This window comes from Lagopus muta, chromosome 2, assembly GCF_023343835.1.
Source record: "Lagopus muta isolate bLagMut1 chromosome 2, bLagMut1 primary, whole genome shotgun sequence".
Lineage (NCBI taxonomy): Eukaryota > Metazoa > Chordata > Aves > Galliformes > Phasianidae > Lagopus > Lagopus muta.
The window spans coordinates 94,518,996-94,531,036 of NC_064434.1; positions in this window are offsets into that span (position 1 = coordinate 94,518,996).

A 12,041-nucleotide genomic window follows, 5' to 3' on the forward strand; every position below is an offset into this window, starting at 1 on the left:
AGATGGTTATGTAAATTTCATAACTCCCCAAGTAAACTCTCAGTGGAAGTCATGTGGAAAGGAGGAATTTCTGTGTTCCTCAGCAGATGGGGTCAGAGTGTTCTGAAAACAGGACACATTCTTTGGAGAAACTATGAATCTGCATTAGCTGTTGCTCTAACTCATGGGTTTGTGTTCAAGAAGTGTGGTTAGGAAGGGAGCAACTCTTTCCTTGCCCATTGGGCTAGGAGTAATAGTTACTCAGCCAGCCTGTCCCACATATGGGTTTCAATGCATACCCAAGAAAATCTGCCTCAGCCTGACGGCATCACAGATCATCTGCAAGCTGGTTTTAAGAGTCTCCCACCCATAACTTCATTCTCAGTGTCACTGATTACTTTTGGACAGCCTGAGCACCTCTCCCCAGCAGTACTTGCTACTGGACACTCATCAGACAAATCTCTTCTAACTGCAGACCTCTGCTTCAGCTTGAGTTGGGACTGCAGAGAAATCTTTCATCCTGGGGGACATCAACCTTGTTGCCTCCTGGAGAAGAAAACAATTCCACAAGAAATTTGGCGCCTGTAAAAGCTGTGCATGTTTGGAGTTTGGTCAACAAAACTTTTTACAAAAAGTTACTTTTGAATCGCTCAACATGGGAGGAACCCCCAAAGAAGGCTGCTGCCTCTGCCTGGTTCAGCTGGAAGACGTGGGGAATCGTGGGCTGGCTGGCGTTACATGTTCTAAAAGTAGTTATGTGTTCAGTTTTGATGGCATGAGGAGGGCCACATGACAGCTGTTGACAGGTGGTAGGTACAGATCTGCTGTTGGATTCATATTTGGCCTTTTGCAGGACTAGAGCAGCAAAAGCAAGCTAAAAACCAAGACACATTGGGAAGAATTCCTCTGAATTTCACAGGTTCCCAGAAGGAAGCAGATAGGATGGGATCTAATATATTCATTGCTTATGATAGAGCCAAATTCAAGATAAGATCGTGTTGCTCAAGTGAGCAAATGAAGCTTAAATGTCACCAAAAAGGGAGAACCCACAGCCTCTTTGGACCTTGTCCCAGTGCTGCACCTCTCTTTTGAGGAAGAGTCTTCCCTAATATCTAAATGTACCATGAGTCCACTGTATGAAGAAGTGCAGGCAGATCTCACAGTGGGAAGAACAACAAAGACATCTCCCAGACAAGTTCTGGCATTTCAATTTCTCCCAATCCAGGTTGCCTGCACTGATCCTTGTTGGACCTGTCCCATAGGGTAATGTTTCATTTTTGTTTTGTAGTGGCTAAAGATAGGAAATGAAAACAGTGATTTCACAAGGCCTTAAGAGATGAGCTGGGGAAGTGGGTAAAAACTCAGCTGACACTTGGGTATCCAGCTACCACATTTAGGCTGTCTACTGACCTCTGTTCATTAAGGAAATTATTTCCAGCTAAATAAAGCCACTGATCAGCATTCAGTGAGCTCAGCACAGAGGAGGTGGCACAAAGACTGATGGATAAGAGCAGTGCTGGCATGTGGCACAACCCTCTGCAACAAGAATGGGCAGCTCTTATTTCTGTTCCTGTCTTGATGACTTCTCCACCTGGAGGAGGTGTTGGTACAGCAGGAGGGTTGGGGCTCTCTGAAATCCATCTGTACTTCAGAAAAGGCTGTAGAGACTTCGAATGCTACCTAAAACTGTGTCAGTTTCAGCAAAGGCATAGAGATGAGAAGGACAAGATAGCTGCCTCATTCTGGATTCACATCTCACCATCGCACTTTCTGTCTTTATTTTCTCCTATATCTACTCTTTTCACTACACTCTGGAGTGCCATTCACAGCCCCAGCCTCCACAACTGTTGCAGTAAAAGTGTTATAGTCCTTCCTGCCATGAATTCAGCCTACTGCAACTTATAGGAAGCCATCAGCACACTGCAAGACTGCAGCATGTGGGGTGGAAGGGATCAAATGAGGACCTGGCTGAGCACCGAGTGCTGTGCCTATGTCTATAGTGATGCAATAGTGGGAGGAGAGCAGAGACAGCAAGAGAGACACCAGCTCCACCATCCACTTGGACAAGAAAAGACTACATTATTCTTGGATTCATAGGATTTTATGACATCACAAAGCAATCCGAAAGGCACATCTCCAGCAAGAAGAGCTCAGCTCAGTAACTACATATGCTCTGTTTGGAGTTTGCTTGCTTTGTCTTTGGCTTCCTGCTATATCAGTGGCTTGCAGTCATTCTGAAGGAGCCTTTGCACAGTTCTGGGGGAAGCAATCTGCAGGTATTTACATTTTCTTCATGGCAAAACAAACCAGAAATCTGTCTTGCTCCAAAGAAGATGCAAGTGTTATTTTCTTTCTCTTCATAAATTCTGACAAGAACAAGGAGAACAGATCTGCAGCGCCAACACGGCAAAAGCTCTTGTATTTTTTATCACAACCCTTGTCAGAGGAATGGATTCATGCAATACCATTTTCTGCTCTCATTACAATCTTTGTCACAAGAATAAGATTTTAATCCATCATGTGTCCTCCTAAGAGATGGTAGAGTTGCTGAAGACTCCTGTTTGCTGTGACCTATAATTTGTTGGCCCCCTAGCCACCCTCTGTTGCCTTTACCCTGGGCTCTCAGCTCTCTTTGCTCCCTACCTGCACAGGCCAGAGAGGAAACCAACTCAGCACTGTTCAAGGGCTGATATAACCACAGGAACTGGGCAATATTTTTTCTTCCTTACTGCTCATGTTGTGGAGGATGTGTTTTTAATTATACTAAAGGCTTCCGTGACAGCAAGATAGATATATACATTATTTTTTAATTTTGAGGAAAATTAATCAAGGCATCCCTAGGTTAGATGGCATCCCAGTAAACAAAAGTTAAGTTCTGGGGGAATTGGAGTGGTCTGGAGAGAAAGCAGCCAGCATTCAAACTAGGTCAGTTCATGTCCTTGGCTCCCATGTGGGAGATGAATCACACTGCATTCCCAAGTAAACCAACCCATAGAAAAATGTTTGCTTAACACAAAGTTGCCCATGGACATTTAATTGAAATTCAGCCATTGTTGAATGCAAACATACCCTGCAAGCACACAATACTTGCTGCTCATTTGTTTGTGGGTCCAGCCCCACATATTGACAGGGATCCTCTGGAAGTACAGCATGAAAATGCAGATGAAGAATTTCTAGTCTAACTATCCAGCAGGAAAGCTATAGCTATAAGCAAGAAGGGCTGGTGGGGACTGCCTGGTATATCCCAAACTCTATGCAGAGATGAATCAGAGTGGAGGATACAGGGGCAAGGTCCCATTCTGCAGCAAAGGGTCACAGTACTGTGCCCTAAACATCGCTGGTAGTGAATATCAGCGCTCTTTGTTCCAGGAGCAGTAAAGCCAGCTGTGCCATCTGGGTGATTACAGCACTGTGCAGAGCTGTTTCCAAGCAAATGTCATTAAGTCAGATGACTTGCTCAGGCCTTCTCCCAGCAGTTTTGATACCACCTGCTGTAGTTTTCTCCTGTTGCTGAAATCACATTGGCAGCATGAACTGGCTAACATGAAGGAATGCCTCAGGTGTCTAAACACATTTTTCGCTCTTTTCCATAGCCACCTGAGATATTGGCTGGATAAAGGAACATGACAGCAAACCTCCATGAGAACCCCAGTACCTGGAGTGGCATCTATAAAACCACCCTGCTTTTACAGCACTTTCTCCAGAAGTGTTAAATTTCTTTCAAAGCTTAGCCACTGGAACCACACTGTCTCTGATCAAGCTGTGGATGTCCCTGTTCACTGTAGGGGAATTAGACAAGACAGGCTTTAAGGTCTCCCTTCCAACTCAAGTGATCCTGTAAAACCTTTCATTGGATCAGAATAAAGAAAGGATGACCATTCATTGATTACCATTAAGGGCAAAACAGACTCGACCTGGGGAAGATTAATTTAATTTATTACCCATAGGCAGTGGCTTCCCTAGACCTTTCAGCAACAGTGGCTACTCTGAAATTGATGTTCCATATGCAACCACTTTCCTATACCTGGAAAGGAAATTAGGATTTTGCCTCTGATAAAGGAGAATAGCAGCCTCAGGCAGTAACTAAGGCTTGGGGCTTGTGTTGCCTATGGCCAGCTATTCCCATAGGGTGATAGAGATAGGACCTTCCCTTGGGAAGAGGCACCAATGAGAAGTAGAGAAGGAAGAAAACTGTTTCCCAAGGCAATCTGTAGTAACCCTGTTTGTGTGGAAAGACAGCAAGCATTTAGTAAAATTAACAGTAAGTAGTGTTTGGGAGTAAGGGAAGCTAGGTCATAATGGCTGGAGATAATCCCCATCTGAACTGGGCAGAAGAGAGTGGATCAACAACCAAGAGGAGGCATCTGGTTGACATACATCAGTTCACTTTCTGGTGATGGTAGCGAGTCATCTCTCAGTGAGAGAGGCTGCAAAAGGCTAAAAGAGATGGTTCCTCTGACTAGGAACAAGCATTTGTCAGCTCTTGTAGAAAAACAGAAAACTGGAATGCTACTAACACTAATCTCCTGCACTCGAGAAGGTCTGGGGAAAAAATTCTGCATTCTGAATGACTCTGTAAGATAAATTCAAAGATAATCACATCATGCAAGTCTACTGTATACTTAGTTCATGCACAATTGGCATGAACTGTGTAATTGGTTCCATGGAGGTACCAACAGCCATGGCTTTCCAAGTCACAGAGTGAGAACGGGTTTCAGAAGCACTAGGACTACCTGGGCTGCCCCAGGGCTCACCATCTTCTATGCAACGTTTGTGTCCGTGCTGTGCCCCATTAGCTTAAGTAGTGCCTGCCCCATCTCTGAAAATGTTTTAGAAAGGAGATAAAATTATAGACCACCTATACACAAAAACAAGATAATTAGACTTAATTTCTTCAGCTGGGAAGAAGAATGGCTGAAGAAACACAATACAGACATATGAAGAGAAATGGCAAGAAAAGGACATAAAGGCTTGCATTTTCTTACTTCTGATGAAGACTTTTAGCCATTTAAGGTCAGAGTGGACACAGGGTGGTGGTTCTTCACAGAAGTAATTAAACTAAAAATCATAGACTCACAGAAACTATTTGTTGCTAGATCTTGCACAGCTCACATGACATACAGTTGCAGCTTTTCTTGTGAAAAATCCTTCCAGAAAGAATTCTTCTGAAAGATAAGCACACTTGGGAACTGTGAGTCCCATTCCTCCACCTGATCTGGAGCAGTGCCCATACTTCACTGCTGAGCAGCTTAGAGCAATAGCTTTGTTTTCCTCCAAGCCTGGCAGCTCAGACAACTGGAAATAGAAAATGGGCTCATACTGAACGTGAACATTTTAATTTACACATCTGATTGATATTACGCTGTAATTAAATTATATTCCCATGGTGCAAATAACATCAGGGTTGTAGTAATACAAATAATTAGTTATTAACTCTAATCAGATCAGTTAGGAAATGGCAGATTCCAGATGAATATGCTGGCCAAGGGTGTGTGTGGAGGGGAAAGCCGAGGGAGAATGAAGAAAAGCTAATTTGTGCTGATGGATAAAGGAAGAAAATGACAGGAAATTCAATTTCAAGAGAGCCCCTCTGCCAAAGAAAACAAGGATACAATCCTAAAAGATCCCTCCAGGCAACAATCATCATCCTGCAGGTCAGCTCCCAGAAGATGCTCCACTTTGGTCTGCCACATCCTGCCTTGAGTTCCTCCCAGATGCTCATTCCTTTCCTTACCACGTTTTATTACTGAAGTAAATGAAGGAACAGCACAATAGCATGTACAGAGCTGTATCTTAAACCAAAGGGACATTCCCAGCTGCCTCCCTGCTGACAACTCCCTGGATAACAAAGCTGTAACGGCACTTCAGTGCCTTCCTCAGCACACTAGCTACACCTTAGAACAAAAATTTGGACATGGGTTACAAAACAAGTGCTCCCACTAAGCTCCAGGAGCAATTTTGAGCCTCAGAAATGTCAGGAATAGGAGAACGTGTTGGGAAAAAGCTGTCTGAAAACGTACCGTAATGCAACAGAAAGCACAGCAACAGCAGCAGCAGAGTAGCAAAATCCCAGGCTGAAGCAAGTGAGGACTTGCTCAAACGTAGCAGCTACAGACATAAAAACAAAAACAAAACAAAAAAGCAAAACAAACAAACAAACAAACAAACAAACAAACAAATCTGCTTACCTTCAGAAGGCCCCAGATATGCAGGGATCTCCAGCAAGGTACCTTCACCTCCACTGCCAACACTTAAATGAGGTCTGGGAAGTGGTAGATCCTGGCTCCAGCCCTTCCACTCATTCAGATGCATTGCATGCACCTGAGCTCCCCTGGGTTGGCCCTGCCTTCCCATCAGGTGCTCAATCACTGCTCCAGGCTGTGACTTAGCATTTCCACTACATGCACCTAGACGTGGGATTCAAGACTGACTAAAGCATGGCTTGTAGGAAATGAATGTGTCTTAATGGTGCTGTAGGCACACAGAGCCCTACCTGAGCACACTGGAGTATTTTTCCCAAGGCTTCCTCTCTAGCCAGCAAACACAACACCTAATTCAGAGAATTGATCTCTTGTTCTGCACTGGCCTCAGGAGGCATTGTTTTCTTTCCATTAACACTGCAGAAGTCAGCAGAGATGAGCCAAACTAGACTGAAGCTTGTCGCCAGGAATGCCTTTCCCTGACTCAGTCCCACAGGATTCCAATATACTATTTCAGTACAGACCCAGAGATAAAGGTGTTATCTTCATCACAGCTCTAAGGATGCTGAACTAGCCCATGAATCATGCAATAGAATCACAGAATCTCAGAACGGTTGGGTTGGAGGGGACCCTAAATCCCATCCAGCCCCAACCCCCTATTATGAGTGGGGCTGCTCCCCACCAGCTTGGGCTGCTGAAGGTCCCATCTGACATGGTCTGGAGCAGCTCCAGGGATGGGGCACCACAGCTGCTTAGCAAACTGTTGCAAGTGTTTGGTGAGACCCTGGGGGTAGGGAAAAGCTGCTGTCTGTTGACCTTGCGGATCTGGATCAGTGGAAGGTGCCATGTTTAACCTTCAGAAGAAGATTGATTTGAGAACTGGATAGGAGCCAGGGGACTGGGCAGCATGGGCTGCACAGCAGGACTGTGTCTTGGTGCCTGCAGCTTCCTCTCAGAGAGCCCTTCTCCGAGCTTCTGTTTTCACTCCAGAAATGTGTGAGCAGACTGCAGGGGGAAACCGGGCAACAAGGGAAACAGTAGATGAGGATTTATTAAATTAATTAGAAGGATTTGGCTGGGCTGCCTGAGCAGGCACACACAGACCTCCTTCAGGTCCTGATAGCAGGGCTAAATCCTCTCCTTCAAACCTGGCCAATCATGGGGTAGGAGAAATTTGTGCAGGGAACATGACAGCAAAGAAGCTATGCCACTGCATGCACTGGAGAATCTTCTCAGCGCCAGGAAATGCACTTTGAGATACTGGTGGCAGAGGCCAAATGCTACCACAGCATCACAATCATCAGTGCAAAATAAGAGGGTTGTGTGCTTCCAAAGATGGATTTCTCAGCAAAGAGGGTTTAGGATGGTGTTATTCCTAAGGCCAGGGAGAATTTTGTATCAGTGAGGAACAAATGATTTGGGAATGGGACTTCCCAATGTGATAGATAATACCCCAATTTGAATGTCTGTTTCAGACTTGAAACAGAGCGAAACAGTGCATTTTGGCTGTTCCTTAAAAAAGAAAAAAAGTAAACAAACAAAAGGCTTTTAACAATTTCAATTTGGATCTATCACACAAGAATTCAATGGAATGAAAACTCACCATGCGCTCTTGCCAGCTGGATGGCACTTTGGTCAGTATCAAGAGTTTTTGAGACAAATAATTTCCAAATAGAGTAGGCTGTGTTGCATTTCAAAAAGGTCAGCGTGAAGTATTCCACCATTGCAAAGGGCTTGGCTTTTTATTTTCTCAATTATAAAATGTCCTTGAGAACGACATCTCCCTGCAGACAAACTTTTCCTTTTGATTGAATGGCGTTTTCTCCTGGAAGAATTTCTATGCAAACATAAAAGTGATGAGAAAATGTGACCAGATCTAATTGATCTAATTGCTGCTTTGCGCCAAGGGTGTGCTGACAGGTTTTATCTCAAGGGAGCAGGAAAAACAAGGTTGCTTGGTATTCTTTTTCCCATGATTCAAGTCAGTATCTGCTCACAAGTTTCTGGTATGAGTTCAGAAATGATCAAATGAACCAATCAGCAAAGTGAGAAAATAAAGGGATGAGGTCTAGTTGCAGTGACAGACTCACACCCATCCTTTAGAGACCTTTGCAAGAACCTCCTGGGGCCCCAGCTGCTTGCTGTGACCATCCAGCGGTATTTTTGCACGCATGCTGCTTCTCTTATGGCAGCATGGCTGGTGTACCTGTGCTCTTTCTGGCCTCCAAGGTGGCTCATTTCCTTGATTAGGCTGATATTCTGTCAGGGCTGGAAGTTGCTCATGACCAAAGCACTTTAGTAACAATAAAAGCTGTTGATCTAGGTGGCAGAGAGAAACACACAGCAGAGCTGGCTCAGAAGCACAAAGCAAGTAAGCAGCAAAGCCCAGCTCTAATGACCTGCTTGATCTGTTCTCTATTTTGTAGATGATTATTGATAAGTCCTTGTTTTATTGTTGTGTTCTGTTTTTTGATATATATATATTTTTCAGTGAAATGTATTGCAGCATTCTCCTTAATGGAGAACAAGCCAATTGATTTCTCCATTTGCTATCTCATATGAATGTATGCCTGTACAGGATTGACTCAAAACTGGTACGAGTCTAAAGCAGGGGGAGCACTACTGAGCTTTCTAGATGAACAAGCTGTCTCTGAGAGACAGGCATATACCTGATGGTGTGGAGAATGCTGATTTAACCCACCTGGGGCATCACTTTGGGTTACTTACCTTTGAACAAGCACAGTCTCTTACTTATCACAAAGGTCTAGAGATGGAGGGCTTTGATCCCAGCAAAATAGGTCACCATAGAGAGATGTCTGCTTTCCAGCACTGTGGCCATGTGTGATTGTAGAGCAGATATGGAAAATTCCAGCCTCTCTCCTACCAGCCAACTCATAAAGCCTTTTCCCACCCTTCTGCTGCCTTTCACAGACAGCTCTGCCATGGCATGACTGGAGAATCCTGTCAAAGTACTCTGGGAGGAGTAGTCCTACCTTCTTACCATTGCAGGCAGTAGGAGCAACAGTGCTGGTTCAGAGCTGATAAATATGAAACATGTGTTGGCCTTGCCACATGACATAAACTACAACAGCGCAAACAGCTCCTACTCTCCCTCCCTTGGTGCAGCTGTGGATTCAATGTCTGTGTCACTGAGTGCTGCTCATGATGTCTCAAGCAAAATGCAATGCTCTGTGCCACACCAGAGAAGTGGGACCATGGGCTGCAGTGATCGAACTTCCTGAAGTACCATCCTGGTAACGTGACATCTGTGAGCAAAGTCAGGCAGCCAGCAAAGAGCATCCTTTGTGCTCAGCTCCTGCAGGAAGAGCTAACACAGGATGCTAGGAACGGCTGGGCTGGCTTAATCAAGCAAATTGTCTGTCTTGTCATCCTCTCTCCTCAGGGGCCCCACTCATTGTTGGCTGCCTGTGAATTTCCTTTGCAACTCACCAGGTGGCATTCCCCAAGCTGTGGATTTAGCATGGCAGCATGCCCAGAGGTGGCTGTCACTGCCATGGGCAACACGCTGGTGCCTGCCCCTTGTCTGTGCCAGCCCCAATGTAAGGTAGCACGCACAAGTAGTTTGTGTGCCCTCATCCTGCCTCACCAGGGAGCTCTTGATCCTTGCCTTATGTCGGGTGTTGTGTGGAAGATGGGAGAAATAGATCTCAGACTGACAGCAGTTGCTCAGACAGCAATAAAAAACACTCAGCTCTAGCAAGATTCTGGAGCGAAGGTACCCAGAATCACTGGAGGTATCAGGGGGTTATGAAATCCCATTGGATGGCAGATGTAATGTGGAATTAGTCTCTGACCCAGCACGTTATTAGTGGAGAGTCTCTATGCTCCCATGAGCTCTGAGGCTCTCAAAAGGAGGCTTTTTTTTCTTCCCTCTCAGTGAGCCTCCTTCACTCCCTGTGCACCTTTTGAGACTAATCCAGAGTGACATCCTACATTACAAGATTAAGTTGGAGCCTTCAGACCCTGCACTTTGCAGGTTGATATTTTCCCTTGTAGTAAATCTTAGCTATCACTCCAGCCTGTCATCTGGTAAGGATATCAGTGCCACTTCTTTGACACCTCCTGATTGAACACATATGGGATGAAGGTCTCACTTCAAAAAGGGAGGAAAGCAATGAGGCAGCTGTAGTGTTTGGGGGACTGGCTTCTCTCCTTCCTCTCTGGGATGGCAAAGCTCTTTTGCAAACTAGACAGGAGCCCTGTGTGTCCAAGTGCAGGAAGGAAGAGAGCTCTTGGTAATCCAAATGTGAAGTTTATTAGAAACTGTCTTCTTGAAGCCTGGAGAGAGCATAAAAGGAGCAATGGCTTCTGAATAACAGGTAAGTTTAAGGGGTAAGTTCAAGCTGAACAGAATGACAGGTAAGCTAACTCAGTTTCAAAAATCTGCTTTGGAAAAGGAGAGAATCATTTTCTTGATGTTTCTCCATAGAAAATAAATATTCAAGGGCTCTTTACCTGTCAGTATTTTTTCCTGTCTTCTCCCAGTTCATCACTCACAGCAGGTGTATGATCTCTGCCTCTCCTCCTGGGTTGCACAACCTTTCCCTTCCCAATGGAGGGGGTAGAAACAGGTAATAATAATCAGCAACCGGCAGCCAACAGTGAATAACAATCTTGTGCAGAGGGCTTTTTCAGTTCAGCAGCTGCTGACAAAATTTCATAGCCAGTCTTAAATGGTCTGGCTCCAAACAGCAGGAGTCACTGCTATAGTGATTTATGAAGATATTCCTCTATCTGGTTATGTTTTTGAGGTTTGTACACTCAGAAATACCATCGTCATCTGGGTAAGGCAGATGCACACACTGGTGTTTGTGCCAAATCAGCCTGAGCACACAATGGGAAGTTTATGCCAGGGTTTGTTCTGGCCGGGAGTAGGCAGGTGGTACCTACTTTGACATAGGGCTTATGGATAGAAAGGTGACACTACAACTTATTGTTTTGTATTTATCTTAATGAGCAGAGAGCTTGGCAGCCCATGGCCTAGGGTGTTTTGTAGGTGGTACTCCTATGGTGTCAGTTGCAGTGTGTGTTGTGCAGGCTCTTGCCTGCAACGGGCTATGCATCTCGTGTGACTGCCTCATTCCAGAGCAGTCCTCCCAGGTTAAGCAACAGGGACTTCTGATTCCATTTGTGTGCAGGCCCTCCTCCCTTTTGCTACTAAAAGTAGCTAGAAATCCCCCCAAAGGTGTTTGAAAAGCCTTTTCCTGGATTTGCCAGCCTCAAGTTTTCAACAAGAGCAAACAAGGTCATAGACAGTCCAAGGCACCACTTCTACCTTTGGTTCTTGCAGCAATTCTTGCTCTCAGATATCTTACGAGAGCCTGAATCACACACCTCTCAACTCCTTCTAGCTGAGCCTATCAGGGCGGCAGAGCTTTATGCATTCACCAGCTTGGGAGCTGGGCCAGGACACATCACAGATGTACAAATGGGAAAGGCTCAAATGGAAATCTCTTCATTTAAGCTGCATAAATAACCAGTATATCCAGTTCTTGTCTTTGCCCCTTAGATAAAGGCTTTCCTAGCCTCAGCCTGAGTCGTTAATCCATTATGAACTGAGGCATGGTAAGATCTGTACTGAGATGTGTTTGACATAAGCTCAGGCCTAGTATATATGACCTTGTAATCATAGTAGTAATCATAGTAGTGCAACCAGGCCAAAAAAGTCATAGATACTGGGCTTCAGCAGTGGTTGGGAACTGTTGAAGATGAATACAAGTACCTTGCTGGTCTCCAAGCTTGGTTTGAAGCCCAACAAATCAAAGCAAAAGAAGAACTGCCAGTGACTTCAGTGGGATTTTACATGCAGAAACAATATGGGGTAGTCCATACTGATATTTT